Raw genomic sequence first — 25,167 nt, 5'->3', positions numbered from 1 at the left:
GTATGTATGAGTGTAGGCTTTTGAATGTGCTATAATATAATCGATCTGACGACATTTCCGTCGTCGTATTTTATTTATAGAGGTATTAGCGTGACGAAATTGACATTAAAATACTAATGATACAACATTTTAATGCCGAATCTAATCATGTTGAATTTATTGACTAAATACGTCTAATATTTTTATCGTATTTATAATCCTATTATTCCTATGTATGTATGTATGTACATATATAATATTTTTAATTATTATATTTTTCAAACTATTTGTAAGTACATATGTATGTAGTTGGACTTAAGATTATGCAATGCCATTAATACTGTTTCAACATTTATTTTTAAATGTTAAATACCAAATTACAATACTTGTTTCTTATTATTTTTAATCTTATTCGAATAGAACTTTATATAATTGAAAATCAATCTATTTTTAGACATCCACTATGATCTGTTGATGGCTTTGGTTATTGAAATTATGTCGAATATATGTATTGTAAACATGTAAAATACTATCGCCATTGAAAAATTTAAATATAAATGTTTAAGAATTTAAAAATAAAGAATAGGTACTAATGGGATATATTTGCTTTCATTTTTGTCAAAGTTCATATATTAATTTTATAAATGAAAGATGAGTTTTATTTTATTTTTATAAATAAAATAAATATTTTATCTATGAAAGTGCAAAATTTTCAAACTGGATATATTTACATCAGTCTGTTTATCTTGTTTTAATTGTTTTAAACTTTCGATGTCAAAATGTGATTTTTTGTGCGTTGAACGATTTGTCACACTTTTCACTAGTCGGTTAAAAGCTTCGATGTTTAAATTTCACGGACGATTCGTTTAGCATAAAACGTACACGCAGCTTTCTATTGTATACGATGAATTGAAGAAATTTAACGGTTTTTTTTTTCGTAGACTTTTTCTCGTAATGAAGACGTTTATCGTTCGACACGCACCCATCACGATTGTTATCGCGTGATTTTCACCTGTCTTTTTATGCTTTTCACCTAAATGATCGCAGTAAATACCTCATTGACATTATATGCATGTAACGAGGTCGGCGATTCTCTATTATTCGTTTTTTCTTTACTTAAGATACATATCTAAGTTAACAGGAAGTCATTATTATGTGAAATTAGGTATATTGTATTTAATTGCCTTTTATTATTACATACAGGCCTGGACTGTGAATGATCCTTTACGGTCGAGATATCTCTAGCTTGGATCATTACCGTGAAAATTGGTGTTGGTAAATACTGCAATTTGTGTTGCGCAACACACGACAACGTATCCTGAACGAGTCGGAGTGCATGCAAACAGAATGCATTTCGCAGGACGCGAAACGTTACGGTCAAGTTTGTTGTGCAACGAAAGACCGGTCAGGGGTATTGAGACTTTCAGAAGCCAAATATATTGCAAAATTTGTTTGTGATACACTTGTAGTGTTGAAATGTCAATGGGTGAGACATTTAACTAAATAATTGGATGGAATGTCAAGGAGAAATACGTATATGTATTTAAATGGCACCCAATAGAATGTGTAAGGAAGTTAAGTAGGTACATTATCATTGATTTGGGTTCGTGAATTAAAAAAAAGATCATGTAGAATTCTAAAGATATGTAAAGTCACATCAAAATAGGACAGAATAATACCTATATAATATTTACTCATTGATGGAGTAAGTTAGATTTTTTCCAGTGCCTATTTTAAGACAATAACAATTGAATTCTTAATGGTTCAATTACACAATCCAAAGTGTGTCAATATGAGGACGACTATTGTATTTTGTCACAATGCCAAATTGGCTAACCGAGTCACGGTCCATGTTTCGATATATCGACATTGGCTATTATATAAGGCAGCGGTGAATTTGACTCGTGCCTTCCGTCAGTTTGACAAATATCATATTGTTTACTAGATAAGATCGTTCGTTTGCGAGGATTGTGCAAAAGTGCCTCGCATCGCAGAGAAAGTGGCGAAAGACACGCTCCGGCGACACAATGAAGACACACATCGCCGAATACGAAATTGCACAGTATCTATTCGCAAATTTCGAAATCGAACGATTTTATTGTATTGCGGATGCGGTGAATCATCGGAAAGTTCGTGTGCGCTTATGATTTTTGTTTAGTTTTTCCGGGAAGACATCGACGAGCGGAGCTTATCGCAACCCGAGTGTTGGTTTTGCGCCGAGGAACTTTGACTTGACCAGCACTTTGTTTGGTCAGTAAACTGCTCCGTTGTCCATATACGAAAAGTACGTGTTCACATGGCTCGCCGGCTTCAGTAACTTTCACTATCTGTCGGCACTGACGTCAATGGATGTCGGTTTCGGCCGGGCACTCATAAATATTCGTGTGCGAAAGGTCATTCGATGCAAGTACGGTGGTTCAGGTTTAATTTATATATTTTTTGTGCACCAATAAAACTGTCTTAAATTATGCCGAGTAATCGTTAGTGGGAATTTATCAAATGCGTTGAAGAGTTTGATTAATTTTTTAAGTAATAGGTACATATGTATCTATATCGATATACCTACATAAATATGTATTGGAAATATTTATTTTGTAACTATAGTTATTATTGATGACATCATACTGCAGTTAGGCTTATTTATTATTTTATAAAGTGTTAAATTTATTTATATATGTATGTATAGGTACATATGTTTTTATAAGAAAAACATTTCAAATTATACGGCGTTTTTTTATTTTATATTTTCACAACTTACAAAAAAGTTATTAATGTACTTACGAAGATTTCAAAAATATTTTTTACAATCAGTTAAGTTTTAGAAATTTTGTTAAATTATTCATATCATTCAATAAAAATATACCTCTAATATACATATGTTTATTTATTTAAAAAGTTTTGAATCGAACATTTGAGTCATTTACATTTTTTTGTTATATCTATGTATGTATATACAATTTTCCTACTTACATGTTTGTATAATATAAGTATTGAAACATGTAATTAAATAATGTATACAAAGAAATGTCAAAAACTACAAATCCGTGTTCAAAATTGTCTCTCAACATATTATTAAGCGTTTTTTTCCAATTCATGTTTGGCGTATAATTTACATTGACATATATGACCATTTTTGAAAATGCGACATTTTGCTTCAATATACAACGTGTGTTTATGTATTCCATAAAAAACTACGTCATTTTTATATTCATCATATTTTTACTACTAGCCATGAAATTATTAAATCTCTAATGAAATTATTTTACCAAAGCAATTATCGGAAATTAGTCTAAGCGTCTATTGAAATTTTCTTTTGATTCTACGGACTCAAATTTTGTAATTAATTGTGCTTCATACGTTTAAATTAGAATCATTACGCTACATATTAGCATGTGAGCGAGGTCGACAACTCCAAGGTAGCAATTAAATCATGTGTAATACTTTTTTTTTCAATTAAACCTCTTTTCACTCTCTCTCTCGGCACATAATCTTTTATTATATTATTTAATAATGTGCCAAACAAGAAAGGAGTGATGATATTGCTCGTCCATTATGATGAACCACCGTTCAATTATTCTTAGGCAGCGTCTCGTTGTATTGCACAATCACTTTGACGCATAATTTTCGCCCAGTCACTCACTCAGATGCAATCGGCAGATGAAAAAAATCGCACTCGTATTATGTGCGAACGAATTTTACGAAGCATCGAAAGTGTAGGTACTAGGTGCTTATATATTTTTTGTTATTATTGCGAAAATAGCGTGCGGTCAACCGAGAGTCGCTCGAGGTGTCTGAGCGTCGTGTTTGCAGGTGATTATGGACCTGTAACTCATTTGGAGAGCTTCTCTTAAGGCTCATTACCGTGTAAATAGAGACCATGCGAATCGTGTACCATTTGCGCCTCTCCACGTGCAACCTGTTTGTTTATGTATGCACCTTGCTAAAGCTCTTATTTTTCCCATTACCCGAGAGACTGTATTCGTCTTCATAATCCAGGTTGCCTGCCTGTCTGTCGGTTAATTGATTTATTCCTCTTTGCTTACGAAAACGAGAGTATTCAACGTGGAGTTGTAATATAATTGAGGACAAAGTATACGTTGTCTCGTCCGTGATATTTTGCCAGGGTAATCGGCGCGTGGAAAATGAAAAACTTTAATAATTTTACATTTGAAGCGCGGCTTTGTAAAGTTCAATAAAAATGTCGAGTGAATCTGTTGACCTTTTAGCGTGTTTGATTTTTTCTATCGTTGTCTTTTTAATATTTTATCTATGGTAATTCTTTAGTATATCTATCATAGATTTTTTTCTTATGATTTTAAATATAATATAGTATTATATGTATGTATATGAATGTATGTATCATATGTATGTACTTTTTGTATTACAGAATGATTCATGACTCACTGTACAGCATTGTAAAGAATAATATTAGAGGTCATATGCAGAAAATATCTTTGAAATATATTAAATTATGCATACTTCAAATTTCATAATCTAATAGCAAAAATGGATATGTACTTGTATATATACATTTTTGGAAATTATTTTTATCAGTATTTTAAAATACGCAGCCAGTATAAATATTACAATATTATTTAATATCTGATTTCACTTTTTTATCAATCCTTTTGACAATATGTGTATATATGCATATCCTTACTAGATATGTTAATGTATTAAAAATAGTAGCTTAAGTTTAGTAGTACAATATTCGTGGCTGTCATTTAAGAATTCAAAGCTCTTCTGAAAAATTCTTATATATTTTTGCAGATGATTATTTGCAATATTTTAAATTAATTTTCTATTGAATTTATGTAAATATTCATAATTTACAGACGTATAAAGGTACATAATTTAAATAAAAATCAAATACAATTCTTAGAATAAATTTTAAATTTTCAGCATAACGTAATTGACCACGTTTCTGGAATTTTTCAAATATATAAATACATAATATATATAAAAATATATATGTAGGTATATATAAATAAATATGTACATATATATGTAAGGTAGAACTAATTATTATTCAAACAAATCGAAAAATTATTTCGTCACATAACAGTCTTCATATTGGTTACGTCACACCTTCAGATTTCTAATGAAAAACGTATTTTTTTACTTTAAACAAAAAATGTTGGTTTTATCTCAAAAATTTCTCAAGTTTTCCACGTAATATCGATTTAGTATCAATAGATCAACATCACGATTGTAGATGCATATCCATTTTTGCAACACTTCTCAGAAATGTCAACCTACACCCTCACAGGCAACAAATTTTCGACACGGCCACGTTTGATAATCCTTACAATATAAAGCAGACGGTTAAATGACTATCAGTGGTATACCATCGGAAAACTGACATCTTTGCGATTGCTCCGATACCGGTCAGAGTTAGGCGATAGGTTTAAGGTTTTAATTGGCAACACACACACTTTCTGATAGCACAATGTGAACGTCCGGATAACGAACTCCCCCAAGGCTGTTTTCGTACATTTATTTTTTTACGAAACACGAATAGAGTCATCGTATCTGCCATCGACCCGTAAAGATGGACATCGTCATCTCGACATATTTATTATGTACAGTACGTGTATTGGCGAGATTGAGAGATAGACGAGCAAACAACGAAATGGTAATTAATGGCTCGTCGCAGGGAACTTTCTTTACCATGAATCAAACGGCAATGTTCACAATGGCCCGAGCTCGCAAGCAACCACTATTATTTGTGCTTTGTACCACCGAGAGAGCAAAACGAACGTCGGATATGTCCGATATTGATTTATGATTGGAATTTCTAAAAATATTCAAGTATTTATGTATGTACGCATTGATGCATCGAGCCGCAAATCAAGTGAGATTTATATTATGTTTATTCGATTTTTTTTCGGGTTGAAAATTTGCATTGCGTGTCGCAAATGTGCATTCGTTTATTGCTGTACACGCACTGCAGTACTTATCTGCAAAATTTGAATAATAAGGTATTCGTCTGAGATGCAGTTTTCGCTTTCGTTCGCATTTACATTGCTATGTAAATGAATAACATCGCAGACGAATATATTTTTTGTAGCATAAAAACCACTTTCGTGTGTGATTTATTTTAATAATTGTTAAAAAATAAGTTGCGAGATAAATTGTATGTTATTTCAAGATGTACTGGTACAATTTATCCTGTGTGTTTAATTTCATATTATACCATAATCGTGTGTATAAATAATCATTGAATTAATAATCAACGTAATGATACCAGCAGATGAGTGTTTATCGTTGATCTAGTTTGAATATTAATGAAAAGTTTACATCCTGATATTTAAATGGCTTATTAATATTCAAGCAATATGTTTACATATTTTATTGAAAATTTATTTTACTCACAGATCGCTACTTTCAATCGCCTGAAGCTGGACGAAATTATAATGTAATAAAAGATAACGTTTATGTAGAATTGCAGAGTATTACGAAAGACTATAAATCGATGCTGCTATGTGTATAACTTATGATTACAATCGGAATATGATATTTTAATTTTTTTATAGATATGTACGTCTAAATAATATTCTTTGTCGTACACAAATGAAATATCGTTTAAATTATACGGTAGAATCCGTTATTGCGCTATGAATCAAACTACAATCAGTAATATCGATTTCAATGTAATTATTATATACGTACAGAAAAATCCAATATAGACATATTGCCAGGTCAAGAACATTCGAATACACATGTATGTAGGTATGTAGCTTTCGTTAGCCTCGAGTCAATAGTTGAGGTCTTTCGATTTAGTACAAACGCCTATTTTATCATATTTTAGATGCATATTTTGATATCTCAATGTTACTTATATTGATGTTTTATGTTTTTCTTTGATTGTTTCAGAAAGAATTTACTTTCACAAAGTCAACAGTTCTCACGGTGAGTCTACCTATACAATTATCTTTAGTGTTATTGTATACATACATATATTTATCTATGTGTCGACTATAAAACCATGCTAAACTCCAACTTGTATAGATTTTATTTCATTTTATTATCTAAGCAAATTCTACAGGCAGTTTTTCAACTTTTACCTAATGCTTTGTTGAATTCAAATCTCCCTTAAAGCATTTCACTTTATCATCTGACCCAAGCTTCAATTTTCCCAGTTATACATATTTCTCTCGTTTATTAAATAAACTTGATTATTTTCATAGTTTACTATAAATTAATGCTGATTTTTATGACTTGAACAATAATGGCGTACCATTATTCTGGTCATAACATTGCCATAATTTTTCAGTCACAACATCCTTATTCTACTTATCTTCTGCTCTTTATCTCGACTCGTTTTATTACGTGCAATTTATAGTACATTTTTCACTCCTTATCAGATGACCCACATGTATCAGCTTTCATCTCGTAATATCATTCAGAGCTTCCACTTATTCGGCGAAACATCTCAGCATCTCAATTTTTAGCTTTTTTAATACATGTGTATATTTTAGCATAAACATTGTTGCCGAAACATTTTGAATATTCGTGTCCAAGTTTACCTGACGGACTTTCGATTCATTGTACATACAACTTATTTTAAGGCATCCTTTTAAAAAATCTTTAGAATAAAAGGCTCTCTCTTTCTTAGAATGTACTCGTATATTTCAGATGCAAATTAAATGTATAAATGCAAATTAGGCAATTAATTGTGTTGCAGTATTGCACCGGAGTACTCTTTTACATTTAAAATTACTTTTAGGAATGAAAGTTAAGCTATTTATTATGGGCCAATTGCTCTGTGAATTATTCTATCGCAGACTCTCTTGTTAGAATGCTTCGTAAACTTTCACTAGTACAAAAGACACACGGTTGACCTCTGTCAATATTCAAGGAAGCGTTTTGTCTTGTCAATGACCTGTTTTCTTTAAAATACATATATCCCACCTATAATATGCGACCTCGAATAAATGCGTATAATTTTTCTCACGTCACATAATTTCCGAATGATCCTCAACGACGTTGATTGATGTGCCCTCAACGGCTATCTCCACTCTTTCCGTCCGATTCCAATCCACTGGCAGCCGTAGTAAACGGTAAATGTAAATATTAACGATTCGTCCATAACGTCGTCTATTGAAGCGTTTTATTGTGCGATTGAAAAATATTTTATCAAAGAAGAAGAAAAGGTACACCTGCCTCCATCGAGAAAAACACCGTTTCGTCTACACGCTCTGTCTATATCCATCCATTTGCCTTATCTTATTCCCATTCATTAACGAATCAGCTAATTCACCATACAATAATACAAACTTTAATGGCAGTATGACGATGTTAAATATAAGCATTTCCTTTAAATTGATTGATAATAAAGCGGACTAACACGGGTTATCTCTAGCGCAATACAATTCAATCTTTGACTATTCAAATAATAATATTTTATGTGAACGTTTTGTATTCAATTTGAGTACGGGTATTGTGTTTTTAATAACGGTAATTATAAGTGTTATAAAATTAATTCGATGATATTCACTTATGCATGAGGTGCGTGAAAAATGTTTTGTTTGTCACAATGCGGAGTTGATATCTGGAGCAGTGTTGCACAAAGTGTGTTGCGCAATGCGTTCGGTATTCCACGGCATGTGAATAGAATAGGCTTGACGAAATTATAATATAAAATTATCAACCGTAAGAAATCTGCGGTGTTTCAATTGAATTTGTTTATAAATAGGATACGTTTCCGTCAAAAAAACGACGGATTTTTATTTTTTGTTTGTGTAGTATGTACATAGTTCGATTGTTCTTTGATTGCCTCATTTCTATCATTGTCCGCAATATTGCATCGTATTATTGCAGATCGATCGGTGCCACTGCCTCAGTAATCTGATGTACCTATGTATATACACACTGAACTGAACATTGCGATTATTGTATGATATAATTTTAAATTAGACATAGAACTTACTTTGATATATGTATAAATGGGAAGTAAAAGTTTTGATCATTTGTCATTCAATTTTAATTGATGCTAAAATTTCAATCAATCCAATAAGATTTCATCCTGAATCTATGTATGTAAGTACATAATTTAAACATAGGATTGATATATTCAAATGCCTAATTAAGGTTGTCTTTCTGCGTTTGCATCCTCGTTGAATAGAATAAATACGTAGTTTATTTTGATACGGGAATATACTTCCAGATGAGTGAAATCGTTATGAATTTTTTATCAAAATTTTCTTTAATAGAAGTTTTATTACGCATATAATTGTAGCAGTCAATTTTTTTCAGGAAGAGAAAATTTTCTGTAACTAATGGTCAGTAAATTTTATAATAATAGTGCACTATATACATATCTATGTATGCAGATAAAAATGAACGGTCAGTAAGCCGCTTATTGTCTAAAGTATTTATAATAAACAGACAATAGTCAAGTAATCAATGGTCGAAAATACAACTTACTGATCATACATTTACTGACATAATCAAATGAATACGGGCCTATAATTAGTAGATATGTCCAAAAAATACACTTGCAAATGGAATATAAGTGTATCAAGATTTCTATATATTTCATTACATTTCTACGTCAAGTGTTTCTAAATTATTTCGAATACCATCTAATATTCAATTTAAAGATCATTATTTCATGTATGAATTTGTATGTATGTATGTTTGTACATTCTACTAATTTTAAGGCTCTCTTTCTTAGAATGTACTCGTATATTTCAGATGCAAATTCAATGTCTAAATGCAAATTCCACCATTAATTTATTTTAGGAATGAAAGTACTTTTCTAAATTTGGACTTATGTGAAAATAAATATTCACAACAATAATCAAAATGATCAAATCAAATTGAAGTCGTTTTCAATTGTACGCGTATTATTAAGACGGTGTATAAAATTTAAGGAACCATTTAAGCCTCCCTTTTTCTTCAGAACGGTGTTCGACATTAGCCCTATCATTCGGTAAAATAAATCATCAATCAAATTTAATCCATCAATACCAACACATTTAATATGTAAATATGTATGTAGGTATGTAGGTATGTGGGGAGTAACCTTCCACGACATATGTATGTATGCACATTCCGCAGAAAACTGCAAAATCGAACCATAGTTGGAAATAAGTCATCGTCGACGACCTGTCAAATCAATCATGCGCTCGAACGACAATTTGAATCCGATCGTGACCGGAGGATATATCGAGCAGAGTTGATCGTCGATCAGTGATCATTGATCGATTGTACAACGATCGACATGATCGATTGCACTTTGGCGATTTAAATATAACCCTTCGATCCACCTGTAGTCGCTTTGCACCTGAAATCGATTCTGATCTAATGATTTTGTGGTGCGTGTGTACGGTCAAGGTCGGGACATGATCGCGTTAATAAAGGCCTAGCCTTTTCCACTTTTCCAACGGTCATGCATGGCTCGTAAATCTTTTTATTGTTGTTGTGATTGTTATTAAGCGTCGCTATTTATTTTCCGCAGTCAAAATTACACGCCGGTATAACTGTTTAAATTTTGACCTCTGAGATGTGCGCGCAAAACAATTTGTTATAATCATTTAATATTCACTTAGGTGCATTTTTGCGACTGTGTCCGTTAAATAAAACGGATTTTTTGTGTTTTATTGTTATGTATATTTATTTTTAAGCATTTTCTAGGAGCTCCGTTTTGACTTTTTGACCCGATTGCCCAACGTTTGTTATGGCCGATAAATTTTGTCAATGTAATAACAGCTTACGATTCTGTGTAAATAAAATTCGATTGATAAAAGTATTTGAGATTGGTTTTTAAGTATTCGAAATTTAAGTTCTATGGGAAAATGTATTCGTAACGTTTTGATAGATTATCTCGTATGTACATTTCTTTAGTGTACCGACGCAATAGTTGCAACAAAATATTTTGGGCAACGAATTGCACGGCTTTGTATTTTCTTTGATAATAATTTCACTGTTTATAATAACGTGCAATTTAAAAAGTGTGAATTTTCCCAAGAGTTTTCCGAAACGTTCGTGTTGAAACTGACGTTAAATTTAATGGTTTTCTTTATGCATATTCACGTATTGATGTTTGTGTTGATAAGTCATGCTTATTTTGCATTGTTTTGGTTTGAATGTAAGCTAAATGCAATTAAACTGATTTTTTGTGAAGATATTTCATGATATAATATAAGTGCGGTGTAATTTCAATTAATGGATATTTAAATTTGCACCATATTATTAGGTTTATAATGACGATTCGGTTTATTCCTATTATCCTAAATTAAACGCATATAAAAATGCACATTAAATTAAATTTTGCGAATCAAATTATTTGATTTTTTGAATTAATTTCAGCACCGATTGTGATAAAACTTCATTGGGTAGGTTATGACATCATTAATCTTTTAAAAATGGTGATTAAATTTAAAAAAAATGTGTATAAATTTTTTAAATCTTTATGGAGTTAGATAATATATTTTTGGTATAAAAATGTATGACACGGTTAGGTTAAGTTTAAATTGGAATGTGTATTGCATAAAATTTCTAAAAAAATTAAGAATAATTAGAATGTCATGACATTTTGCACCAAAACAGGACATTTTTCCTCCCTATATTTCGAGTATTTTTTTATGCAAATTAAAGGTTCATATACATATATTAAAAGAAGTGGCTTTTATTATCAAAATAATTACGGAAACATGATTTTTTGAAAATAACGCTTCCTCCCATACAAACACACATTGCGAACGTGGCGTGGTTTGTATGGGGACTTTCGAGCGAAACAGCGACTTTCAATTCTCGTTAATAAGTCAAAACTTATCATAATCGACCCAAATAAACTTCAAAACATGAATATTGAGCGTGTATTTTATTTTAAAATAGTAAACATATCTAAAATATTCTTGGAAAAGCGATATATGAAAAAATCTACATTTTAAAATTTTTTGACGACATAATCTATTGGTTGGAAGCACAGGACATTGTTTAAAATCAACGATTTTATTTAATTAACGTTCCCTTAGGTACATATGTACATACCTAAGGGAACTAGGTCCATCGATGAAAATTCAAAATTCACATTTTTCGCTCCGGCCTAACGTACAAGTGCCGAAGGTTTTGATTTCAAAATGGGATAGCGAGTAATCGTTTGATGAAGAAGAACGCGTTAATTAGATTCAATTTCAGTGTTTTGAAATATAAGATCTTTAGTGTCCATAACATTTAATTACATTAATTAATCAAAAAGAGCCAAAACACATTTCTGTACATCCCTGAATATAAACCGATCCGAGTCTGAAGTCATTCGAATACTCGTTCATATGTAGCAAGAAGTATAGTACACGAGTCTACATTTAATTACTTTTTCTCGCTAATGTATACAAAATACATTAGTCTCGGATATACTTACAACACAGCAAAGAAGCAGAGCAGCAGTAGTTGCGGTCATGATCCAACTGACACGCTTCTTAGAGCAAGAGAGCAAGCGAACAGAGGAAGAGGCAAGTGTCACGAGCCGCCCCATGACCCCGAGAACCTTCTCCTAGGTGGTAACTTACACACGGCAAACATATTACCATATCGATGATTGGCATCTACCATAAATCACCCGTTACCGATAATTAATACGCCGAACAAATTTACCATTTCAATATGAGTCTCTCGGGTATGAGCTATAATGCACATGTTGGTGTACATGTTGTAGCCGGATTGACTTTCAATATGAGGCTATCGCGTTTCGATCTCATTTCCCTCAAGTACGTAATGAATTTGTTCGATTAGTCACGGACGATAATTCAAGGATTGCGTTGCATTAGGCGCCATTACATCCGGGATCTAATCGCATACAGGCCGTCCTTATGTGTGATGATTAACTTCAAGGATTTTCACGTTACTTTGTTAGGATTCATGGGGGTGGGATTGAAATTGGTTTTCAAGTTGGAATCAAAATTGGAATATTTTTAATATTCTCTTGAAGTTGTTTTGATGCAGATCATATAAATAGGTACAATTTTCAGATGACGTTGATTTATATTCCGTGGGTTTCAAATTCCGATATTCAAACATATTTCTTGTTCAAATATTTTATCCAACTTATAAATAAATAGTGCTCGTGAGCATTGTGTATAAATAAATTGGAAAATGTACCGAAATTTGTATTCAATTCTATGTTTCCAAGATTGGGAACGATATTTTTATACTATTTCCAGTGGCGTAGCTACCTCATAGCAAAGTCATGCAAAGCATGAAAGCTTTACAGGGGGTGCAAATTTATATATGTATGTATGTATATGTTAATTTGTACACTCGAAAGAAAGAATGAAACTAATATAAGCCTTATAATTATAATCTAGTAAAATATTAAATATAAGTTTTTGCGTTTAAATACTGGTGGCTTGTAATACGTTTATTCTGCTTTTCCGAAATTGTGGATAGATATATTGAATTAAAATAAGCGATAACAATTTGTGAATTAATTCAAACAGAAATAGAAAACATAATAATCTGGAACTGAAAATTGGACTTCCCCACTTTCAAATATAACGGCTCATATGTATAATATTATTTTGCTTCACCTTTATTTTACGATCCAGAAATGTGAAAAGATCCAAACAACTATTCGGGCTTGTATCGTTGCAAACCATAAAAAGCCATTTGGGTTCAAGTGAGATGATTAATCACGTAACGTAATTATTGAAATGTTTAATTTATTTATTATAGTAATAGTCCTATGTAAATACGAATCAACAAACAGTTTGAATTATTTCACCTTATATTTTTTTTAAATCAGGTTAAGGAGGAGGGGTGATAATTTTTGCATTAGGACCCAAAATTCCTAGCTACGCCACTGACTATTTCTAAGAATATTATAGTTGGTCAACCAGTTTTGAAACGGCTTAATACATACATATCTCACAAAGCTCCAAATCTTTTTCCAAGTATTTTAAAGTTTTTCTTTTTAAATTTTTAGAAAAATATAGTATATATAATATGTACATATATAGGTATACTACTCACCCTGAAAAATGTCTAATTTTTTGTTACATCAAGTTTTGTTGTTTCTTATCATTCTTTTTAAATGTTTGCTTAAGGCTATGTACATATATTACTAGTAGTATACTTTTTATATGCATGTACTTTTTTAGTCGTTATGATATCATGCCTATAATTTTATTAACATTTGCATATTTATATTTTAAAATTAGTCATTGTATGTATGTACTTATTTATGTGTATATATGTATACTTTTATTTAAATAAAAGCACTTCTAAACATACAGAAAATATAATCTATTGTATAGCTTTCAAGTCTTATAAATTAAACATCCTGTACGTTGTACTCATATACTTAAATATTCAATTTTAAAAATCGGCAAACAATAAATTACCTATAGAGCGTGCATTTGAAATTCTATTACTGAACGGAAATGGAAAATTAATGCCAAAGATACATATGTACAAATTATTCTCAGTGAGATCACATTTAAAAATACTGCGGAATACTAGTTTTTCTACAGATGGATTTTACAGTTAAAAAATGTAGTGTGTTCTGTTATTTTTGTATGTTTTTTTATTATAATATAATGTATGAGACGCGAACCGGGCAATTTTACAGTGCATCTCGGCAGTGCATTAGCTGCATATTATAAATGCGAAACGAGTCTATTCGTAACATGCAGTAAATCCTAAAACGGATAATGCAATCTAATTTAAATTCCACGACGTCGGCGGCACTCGAAAGAGAACCTTCCGATTCAACGTTTCGAAAGCGTTTGTTTGCAAGACACGAGCCTTCTTCCCATTGCGGATAAATTGGCCAAAAATGCTATGGGAGAATTGCGGAGAAACGTCTTAGCAGTTAGACAAACCCCTGTCGAAAGTATCGAATGTCAATAGACGACTGATTGATGTCAGATGTCAAAAGTCAATCGTCATTCTTCAGCGGTCGTGACACGCTTCTATACAAGTAGGATTCACGAAATTAATTTCCTCCGGCTCGAGGCGAGCTTCGTGCAAAAACTGAAGACTTTTGAATGAAAGAAAAATAATAGTGAACAGTACTCACCAGTACGGTTAATATTTAGACAAATAGCTTTCGGTTGTGTTTTAAAGCGAACGTCAAATGTACGATTTTTTTCGCCTTCCGCTTCTATTTAGCGAAAGCGAACGCTCCCGCAGCCTCGGGATAATGATCTGTGAATGTTAAGGCGAGATTAAAAAAAAAAAAAAAAAAACCAAACAGAACTTACGTATAGTAATTACGTGTGCATTAAATGCTTTCTTGGGCGATCGTGCAGCGTGTAATTGCATACTTGAATGTTATTATTAATCGACTTTCTTTCACCTTCTTTCTTCTTGATGCAATTTCCGCATACGTTGTTGCGTTTTTAGTTGTAGAATTTGTTGGTTCGAATTCTTCAAGGATGTCTGCGAAATCGTTGTATAATGCGAAATTCCGCTGCAAACAATGGAATGTAATTTCAATGCATCCATTACGGATATCTACCAATTCGAAGACAATAAAGGTATTTTCATTGAATTTAATTTTGTACAATGAAATAGGGTAGAGGCTAATAATGTTGCTCGGCTAACGTCAGATATTTGGCTAACCGTAAATAATTTTAGAAATTTAATCATACACAACTTACATAATTGTACATACTAGATTCTCTTTGATTTTATAACTGTGTTAATTTAAATCTCATAAATAAATTAGATCGGTATAAAAAGATCAACTACTCATTAATTGTATAATATACACGCGGAATCTATGTACGTATGTATACCATGACAACTAACATTGAGCTAAAAAAAATCACACTTTATACTTACCGGAGCGAAGACTAATCTATACTGAATTCGAATTCGAACGTACTGAATTCGAATATGACAATGATTTTGGTTAGTTTCTTCTTGTTTATAAGATATTTAAAAACACGCGAAACTTTCTAGATTTTTGGCTTTTGCAGTATTTAATTCAAAATCTAGTATTGCTGTGCCATAAATGAGTATTGAAATCAATAGTAAGATATTTTTTCTATAATCACGGCGAATTTTAAAAGTCCCGTGATATTATTTTGCCAATCATAATCAATAAATAAAACATCCATCTTTTGATTCCAGTACTCACTGTAATGTTGAATACTGCAAAAGCCAAAAATCTGGAAAAATTGCGCATTTTTTTAAACGCTCATATCTCATAAACGAGAAGCAACGATGGTTAATTTTTTTGTTACTTATCGTAATTTTCCTTTACATTCATATTTCAACAATTATACCAAATTTTTCACTATAACAAAGGGGCATTTTAGTAGTTTCAAACCAAAAACTAGACTTTGAATATTTTATGAAAAACTAGCTTTTTTATTTTGTTTTTCTGAATATATTCATGTATTTATGTACATACATATTTAAAAAATCTTAATTTTTACATATTAACTTCGTAATTCGAAACTATGATACAAATTCTACAGGGGAGAACTGAAACAGTACATAGTAACGAGCTCCTATCTCTTATCGATTTTCCGACCTTATTTTCGTAATAATATTTTTAAAAGTTTAACTCGTTTTTGAAAAGGTCTTACTTGACTTAAAATAAAAAACTATGTCTAATAAAATATTATTTTTACAAAAATAAATTCACGGAATTTTCAATCCACCATATTATTATTATTAACAATGTAGAAATATTATTTTAATAAACATCATCCATTAAAATAATATATTAATATGGAAAATTCGTCCAAGCAAATAGAATTATATATTACTTTAACTCGGTATGGAAATATTAAAACTTTTAATTTATTTTAGATGACTTTTAATTATGATAAACAATCGTTAAGTCGTCTATATTACGATGCTTTTTTCAGAGCAAAACGACGCTTGAAGCTAAGTACATATGAACTTATCTAATTACCATCATAATAAGTCCTTCAAAATTATCGTATGTGGAAATCATCTCAATTTTAATATGAGCGATATTTATAAGTATACGACTATTGTAAGGGAAAAAATTGAGATGTATTTGTAAAGTACTAGATACATTTATATAAATCCAAATTACTTCCAACAAAATTCGATGTTCATACATAAGTGTATAAATGCACAATTTCATTCAAGCAAAAAATCAATTTTCCCATACACAAATTAATAGATACAGATGGTTCGCATTAGCTGCTCACTCAGCGAGCAAATGCTATATTCTAGTTCCCATTTCCTTCGGTTTTACTTATCTAACTGGTACTGCGAAGTAGGCAGCTATGTACATATGTATGTACATAGTTTTAGATTCGCAGCGATGTGTTTCCAGCGTAGTTTACTTAACGCGCCGGTTACTTGTCGCTTGTTACTCGTTGTCGATTCGCATTCACTGCGGAAATTATAAATGAAGTGTCACCAGGAATCCCGTTTTGTCGGTGGTGGATGTGCAATCGTCTGAATTATGCATCCATTCAAGCACTACGACTACGGCTTTGGCTTTTTCCCTTACCCGCCCCGGTTTGTCGTTTATCGACCACCATTAGTCAGATGCCATTGCAGACTCGGAACTGTTAAGGCTTAACACTTGGGGCTTTAGGTTTAACCCTTTACTATGTGCATCTACATATCTGAATGTGTGTGTGTGTCGGCGTAATTCTCGAACCGGGATATTTCCGCCTTGTAATTTAGTATCGGTGAAGTTTGTAAGTCGATATTTATGGTTGTCGGGTGGTACTACTACGGTTGCTACGGCGTGAGTTGTTGCGATGACCGTCTTTGTTATTTATTATTGAATAAGGATTGTGATCAACGGTGAGCTCTGCACGGCTATACTAATTCTTCGAGATGTAGATAATCCTTGGGAATTTTTTGAAATGCTTCAAGTGCTGACTATCTTCAGGTTCATAGTTTCAAAGTGGTCATCGTGTTATTTTACCGTCACGTCGCGTCGGTACCGGAAAGAATCCGGAATCCATTATATTTTTAATCACCACATAGAATTATCAAATTATAGGATTATCACAGAGACTTGCATATACATGGTTCACAATACAGGAGCATTTAAAAGGATCGCCAAAACAAACAGGATGGGTTTTTGTTTCGCGCACTTGATATTTCAATATTTTCAAAGGAAAAACGCTAACGTTTTGTCTCACATCATAATGTGGTATTAAAGCACTCTGGTATTAAAGCACTCAACAAACCTCGCTCCTTCTAATACATATTAAAATCTATGGAGTCCACATTAATTAAGAAGGAAAAAAGTCAATAATGTGAGTGATGTGGAAGACCATCTATTAACTTTTATTTATTCAAAACCGACAAGCTTTTTCAAAGAAAAGGATTGAAAGATCCACATAAAGGTGATAAAGTGTCATGAAAATTGAGGGAGATCATGCTTTGGAGCAAAATGTGCAAAAAAAAAAAATTAAAAAGTTTTTAAGTTGATCAAACAAAAAAAAAATGGATTTCTTTCCGGTTCCCCTGAAATAAATTTGCAATTTTGAGTTTTTTTCATTCCATAATTCAATTTTTTTGAGTTTGGGGCAATTTTTAACTTGTATTCAACGTCTTGTGAGTTGATTTCTTCGAATGACCCTGTAAAAATTTGCACTTAAATGGATGCTTATTTTATGTAGTTCGTGAAAATTTAAGTATGCCAAATAGAAAGTTCAATTTTATATTGATCTATAGAATGTGAATAAATATTTTACGGGTTCAAGTTAGGTTGAATTCAATCGAAATTAATAAATCATAGATGCTATCGTAACCTTACCCAACATTACTTAACCTTAAAGGTTAGGTAATAATTTATAGAAAAACGTCCAACTGTTGACATGTAATACTAACTTAAAGATTAAACAAAGATTTGTAACTACTCGCGTTTTATACAATTTCCCATGAGATTATAAACCGCTGATTTAGCGTCATTGAAACGAGTACCTTTTATAATCAGCAATCCCGTAAATTGATATATGATCGAAAACATCAACATCAACTGTACGTTATCGTTGAAATTGAACGTTTGGACGGCCGCCGCGTGCTCGCAGATAGCAGTCTATTATTGTGCAGTGGTTACATGTAGTAGTCGTTGTCTTGATGCTGCAGAGCAAATGTGATGAACAGCCCAAGATAAAAGCCGAAGATTGGGAACGACCGTTCCTCAAGCCCTGAGGAGTCGTCGCTCATGGCTGACACCGTTTATCGCAGCCCTGACGCGCCAAATTACCCATCGGAAGACAACCGAAACCACGCCCTGAAAGTAGCGGGATTTTATCTGAAGCTCGGGCATTATCCGAAACGAATTGAGATGTACCTACTCTGGATTCAGCAAGTCAAGCGTGTGACATTGAAACTGGATTCTGCGAAAGGTTGTCCGTGGTGGAAGAAGTGGAAGAAGACGATGCAGATCGTGGTCGACCCGACCCTCTCTGGTCGGCCTACTGCCACTGCTTAGGACCTACTGGCACTGGTAACGGGATGCATTTAGCAGAAATGCATAATGTCTGGGCCGTAGCGAAATCTGCGTCGCTAATCTGGCATTTATGTATGTATGAATGTACATATGTATAAATTGGTATCGAACTATACCGCTATTTCACACATCTCGTCGTGTATAGCATTCGTTTGATCCCAATCGAAAAGCTTTCGACCGTGTTAGTTGTGATATATGCATTGAAAATTGCTTTATGCTTCAAACTAGAAATGATAGCTTGATTGGAGTGCAAACGTTGAAGTACATACATATGTATGTACATAATAGGTATTAAAATTAGATCGTTCATTTCCTGTAACAATTCATCGATTTTTCTTTGACCAAATTTTCAATACCTATGACATGAAATTATAGATACTATCACCATGCCGGATGCGTGTTGTTTTATACCTATACGTACAATCAGACGGCGACAATGAAAAAGAAAAGACTTCCCGTGATCCACTTCGGTTTATTTGAAGAACTCGTTTGAAAGACAATTCAATCATCCGAATCAGATTGAAATGAGAGATTTGTCAATGAAAATAGGAGCACGTTGATCGAATTACGAACGAGTGAGATATCAGCCCGAAAGAATATTATTCCACAATGCAGATTCTTTCTTTGACTTTTGCGCTCAACGGACGAAGCTGACAAGATGACAGTAGAATGAAAAGAGGTCGCTTTTAGCACACACCATTGTTCCACAGTGGTGAAGTAAGCGTATCTACTATGATATGCCATCAACTTCATCGTAGAAATTTAGTTTCTTATACATATATATTTGCATCTATGATTCATATCTACTTGGAATTAGAGAGTTTTTTTTTTACAGATTTTGGCAATTTTTTTACAATTTTGGCGATTTTTGGCTTATGCAGTCTTTAATTCAAAATCTTGTATTGTTGTGCCAAAAGTAAGTATTGGAATCAATATTCAGATTTTTTTTTATAGATTGTGATTAAATGTGATAAAGTGAAAAATTAGCGAAATTACATAGCTCATACGGAAAAAAATGTGTAGAAAAAATGCTAAATTTTGACTTTTAAAATTCGCTAGTTAATTAATCTAAGTATTTCAAAACAATAAAAATCACAATCAATTAAAAAAAACATCTGATTATTGAATCCAATACTCATTTTTGGCACAACAATACTAGATTTTGAATTAATGACTAAAATTGTCAATTTTTTAAACACTACAAAAATTACTGTCATATTCGAATTTAGTGCGTCAAACTTTAGTGCATGAATTTAATGGATGAATGAACAAAAATTTTATCGATAAGGGATTTTTCTATCATTTATACTTGGAGATTATTAATAAGATGAATATTTTGGGATAGGATCGTCTCAATTCTGTATAAGATAAGTTTTAGCAATTGGGTTAGATTGTTAACAGCCGAATTTTAGTTCATATTTTTCTTAATCTCAAATTGGGAAATTGCTCATAGGAAATAAATTTAGACCATCATACCAAAAAGGAACAAAATAATCAAAGTTTTCATGATTTATACTTCTGTCACCGGGCTACTTCATTTGCAAACGATTATCTCAAATAATTTTATATTAGATCTGCTAGAATTTAAGTCGAGCACCTTTCAATCTATGTATGTACATACATATGTACGTCTCAACATTGTACCGACCGAGCTACATGGCTATAGCCGTGTCTAATCACAGAAATACCATTTATCAAAGCGGGCATATATACCCAGATCCACCCAGGTGCATCCTTGTTGGCCAGCCTGGAAACTAGCGAGTGCTCTCACTCATCAAAGTGACTAATGATAAATGATGGTGTACGAGTGTGTTGCCGACGCGTTTCGACACGTTGATTATGATTGTGGGTGGTTCCCGTGGATGTTGTGGCTGTTGGACGGGGCTGTTTCCCATGTCGCGCACGAGCCCCGATACCATAACTCTTCGTGCGCGGATTGTTACAGAAACACGTGTAACATCTCTCCCCGACCACACCCATTTAATTGTTGTTCTTGGGCAAGAGCAGACTCGGTAACCCCTTAACGGCCACGATCTGGTGTTGAGCCGCCGCTCGGGGAGGTGTTATTCGAGTTCTTTGCCGCGGCATTCTTCTGATTCCGACCGGTGCTATGCAACTACTTCCACTAATTCATTGCTATTTATTAATCGAACATCTTGTATCACCTGTGCGCACTTAACTTGTGTGGAATTTCTTATCCTTGTTCTCCTGCTTCCGGTGCTGTCGTTGTGTGGAGGTACATCGACTTTAGCTACAGGAAAAGCTGTGAAAATTTCACCTCAACGCGTCCTTGTCTACGTTCGAGATTTGATCGACGCTCGTGCTTTCCTTTCAATAATGGTGGCTCGTGCACTTCCTGTAGCCGACCCTCCTTAAAGAGGTACAGTCAATAAGCGGCCATTGTGCTCGCGATCTGCCATTATCGCGGAGGTGGGTTTGCCGCGATTATTGGCCATCGACAAAGGCAGGTCAGTTATGATCCGACGCCGATCTGTTATTACGTTTAGCGGTCAAAGCCGCACTTTTTCCACGACTCCTTTTGTAGTGCGGTTCAATGCATTTTAGTATACATACTTACTCATATGTATAGTCTCGTAAATAATTGAATTTAGTAGAATTAGATTTATCGCTCGGTCGCATATCGGTTAACGAACCGCCATTTCACTTTTTTATGGCTTGATTGTGTAAACATCCTCTTCAGCGCTGATATATACGTGGGTGGTGTATTGTAATAATGAATCAGATTTTAAAGCTAATAAAACATTGTCTGCGCATATGTATAGGTAAATATATAATAAATAGCTGTTTAAATTATGAAATGCATGAAAGTTCATTTTGGGTTGCGAAATAACCGCTCATCGATGTTTCCCCGAATTATTAATAAAAATTACGGAAATGAGACAAAATTCGAATTGGAATGAAATTCTTCAACCGAAATGATTAGTAAAACACAGCTCAAGCTATCTTGAGAGTGTTCTATATACATACATATATGTACATGTATGTACATACACATGAACTAAGAAAAATATGAAGAGTAGTTATGTATGTATGTATGTATGTACATACGTATGTTAAGATATATTTAAATCAAGATTTTGATTCGCTGTTCATCGAATACAATCTCCACAATATCGAAATTAGCCGCATGTTAACTCATCATCATCTCATCATCGAGGTCGCCTTATAAAGTACGGTATCCTACTTTTTCGAATGGTACCCAGTCACGAAGTTATAGCCGATCCATTGATTCCTCGTTGTGCATTACTCATCGGCACCAAATATGCAACACCTTTGGGGCATTGTCGTCGGCTGGTTGTACAAAAGAGTCTCTGATTGAGCCATCAGTCATGCAGACACACCTTCGTGCTCGGGACGAACTTGAAATACGCTATTTGTCATTGCTCAAAATCCGCCGAGTGGATGATGAAGAGTGGTTTCGCACAGTTCAAGGCTAATTCTATGAGGAAAAACAATCAAAAACTAGGATTTCAAGAATCCCGTCTATCCTGTCTATCGACTGATAGTTATTTATTATATAAACACCTGGTTGTTTTAGCGTAGCCATAATATAAAAATTTATATGCATGCATTCGAAATGTGATAGATGTAGCTTCTATGATATTTGATTTTTAAATTTATTGCATTATAATAAATTTAAATTTTGACGTCCCACGTTCGATGATTTTTTTTTTTGACAAATATGGCATTTAATTATTTATAATGCTGGGCTAGTAGGTATGTAATGTGCATTAAAAAATTAATAAATTATTAAATACTTTTTTCCAGTGAGTGAAAAATTTATGATATCATTCTATAAATGTCGTAACAGTAATTTAGATAAATTTTTCAAATGTTCATTAAAAAAAACAACCGTGCATATTATTTATTATTCGCAACCAAAAAAAAAAACACTCCGCTCGAATGCGTTGTAATAATTTATTTGCGTTCGCTCACATATCACTAATGTCATTTATTTTATCTACATATTTTATGATTAATTAAATAAGATTATAAGGCGGAATTTCTTATCAGAGTTCGACAACCATTTATGAAACATTCATACCCACTTAAAGTTATCGCAATAATTTTTTTCGTGTTGATTTAATATACTTACGATCAGTCATCAGATTTTCACTTATATATACATAGCCACATATGTATACTTAGAAGCATAGATATGTAAATGAGCTTTGAACAATGAGTGTCTCAGATAGACGAAGGGAGTGGGAAGATTATATATAGCTAGTACTATGTGAATGGTATTTTTTTTAAATGAATTCTGCTTGCATTCTTGAAACCACGTTATAAAAAGTTGAAACAAACAATTCAAATAATGTATTGTTAAGAATGCTGATGAATAAGTACTTAGTATATTTCTTTTATGGAATAATAAATAAGTATTGCAAAAATATATCATAAGTAGATACTTTTAATTATTATACAATTCATGTACAGAGTCGATTAAATTCAACAGCGTAGTATGAAGAAGCTTTCCATTATATGTAGAACAAGAAAATAGTCAAACATTACTAAACGCAAATCACAGCTATTTTATTAATATATCATAAAAATACAATACCTTAAAAGAGAAGAAGGAAAAAATCAGGAATGGAACACACAAGGGAAAACTTCCCATAGAAATCCTATAATCTTACATTTGGAAAATCAGATAGTTTGAATCCCAAATCTTTCAATCAATAGTTGAATTGATAGGAATGGATAATTAATAGTTGAATCGCTAACCATTGAGATAAGCTGTGACTTAAGATTATGTTAGTACATTTAGTTTTATTTTTATTTTATATACAATAACCCCAATGCGCCTTCCTGGCCAGAAACATTGTATATTTCATACAAATATGTATTATTAGTATTATACAAAGTACATAAATACATATCAATTAATATCCACAGATATATCTATCGTCAAATTTTTAAATTTGAAGCATTTTAAACAATTCAGCGAAATTCAGTAAATACATATCAATTAACATCTACAGAGACATTTATGATCAAATTTGTAAATTTGCAGCATTTTACAAAATTCGAGATTTCGGTAGAAAATGGGTAAGGTTGCCAATTTTTTGGAACCGTTTCAATGAAAATCAGATAAATCGGCAAACTCTGATAGGAAACGATCGACCTGGAGTCACAAATCCAAGGTCTGGCCAGCGTTAAGCCAGTGGGATTTGAACCCGTGACCGATCTGTTCAAAGCATTATATGCCAACTACTAGTCTATTCTGCTGGTTTGACTACGTAGTCAGTGGTTTACTTGAAAGTTGAAAAAAAAATTTCATTGAATTTTCATACGGTATTTCAAACCCACCCTATTCGATATACATATGTACATAGATATCGACTCTGGCACGCTTACCAAAGGTTTTCCACGGTTTTCATCCAGCAAGAGGCCGTCACGTACGACACAGCGATAACCTTTTGAAGACGACACTCCCGACAAAAATAAATAAATGACTCCAGCGACGGATGTCACGTACCATGGCGGCTAGCGTACCCCATAAACGACCGATCATGTCCTGGACTCATTCTTCTCCCTTCACCGCCACTTCTTCTCGACGGACAATCGCGGCGAACGGCTCTAATTGGACTTTACTATGCGATCTGCTACGACCGCTCATTATCGTCGACATTCGCTCTTCGCAATATGTCGTACCTTTAAAACGTCCATTTCATAAGACCACTACTCCACATTAACCGTGCGCCTCGTCCCTCGTACGCAGACACCTTGTGACACGAGTCAAAGTTTGACAA

General features: G+C 32.9%; 1 protein-coding gene across 1 annotated transcript in view; it reads left to right on the top strand.

Moving 5' to 3' along the window:
- LOC143914306 (uncharacterized) overlaps nucleotides 1–25,167 on the top strand; it is an 84,331-nt gene that overhangs the window by 27,893 nt on the left and 31,271 nt on the right. The window lies entirely within an intron of this gene.

This window comes from Arctopsyche grandis, chromosome 7 (genome assembly GCF_051622035.1).
Source record: "Arctopsyche grandis isolate Sample6627 chromosome 7, ASM5162203v2, whole genome shotgun sequence".
Lineage (NCBI taxonomy): Eukaryota > Metazoa > Arthropoda > Insecta > Trichoptera > Hydropsychidae > Arctopsyche > Arctopsyche grandis.
Note: the sequence above shows the minus strand (reverse complement) of the source record. Positions and strands in the feature narration are given on the sequence as shown.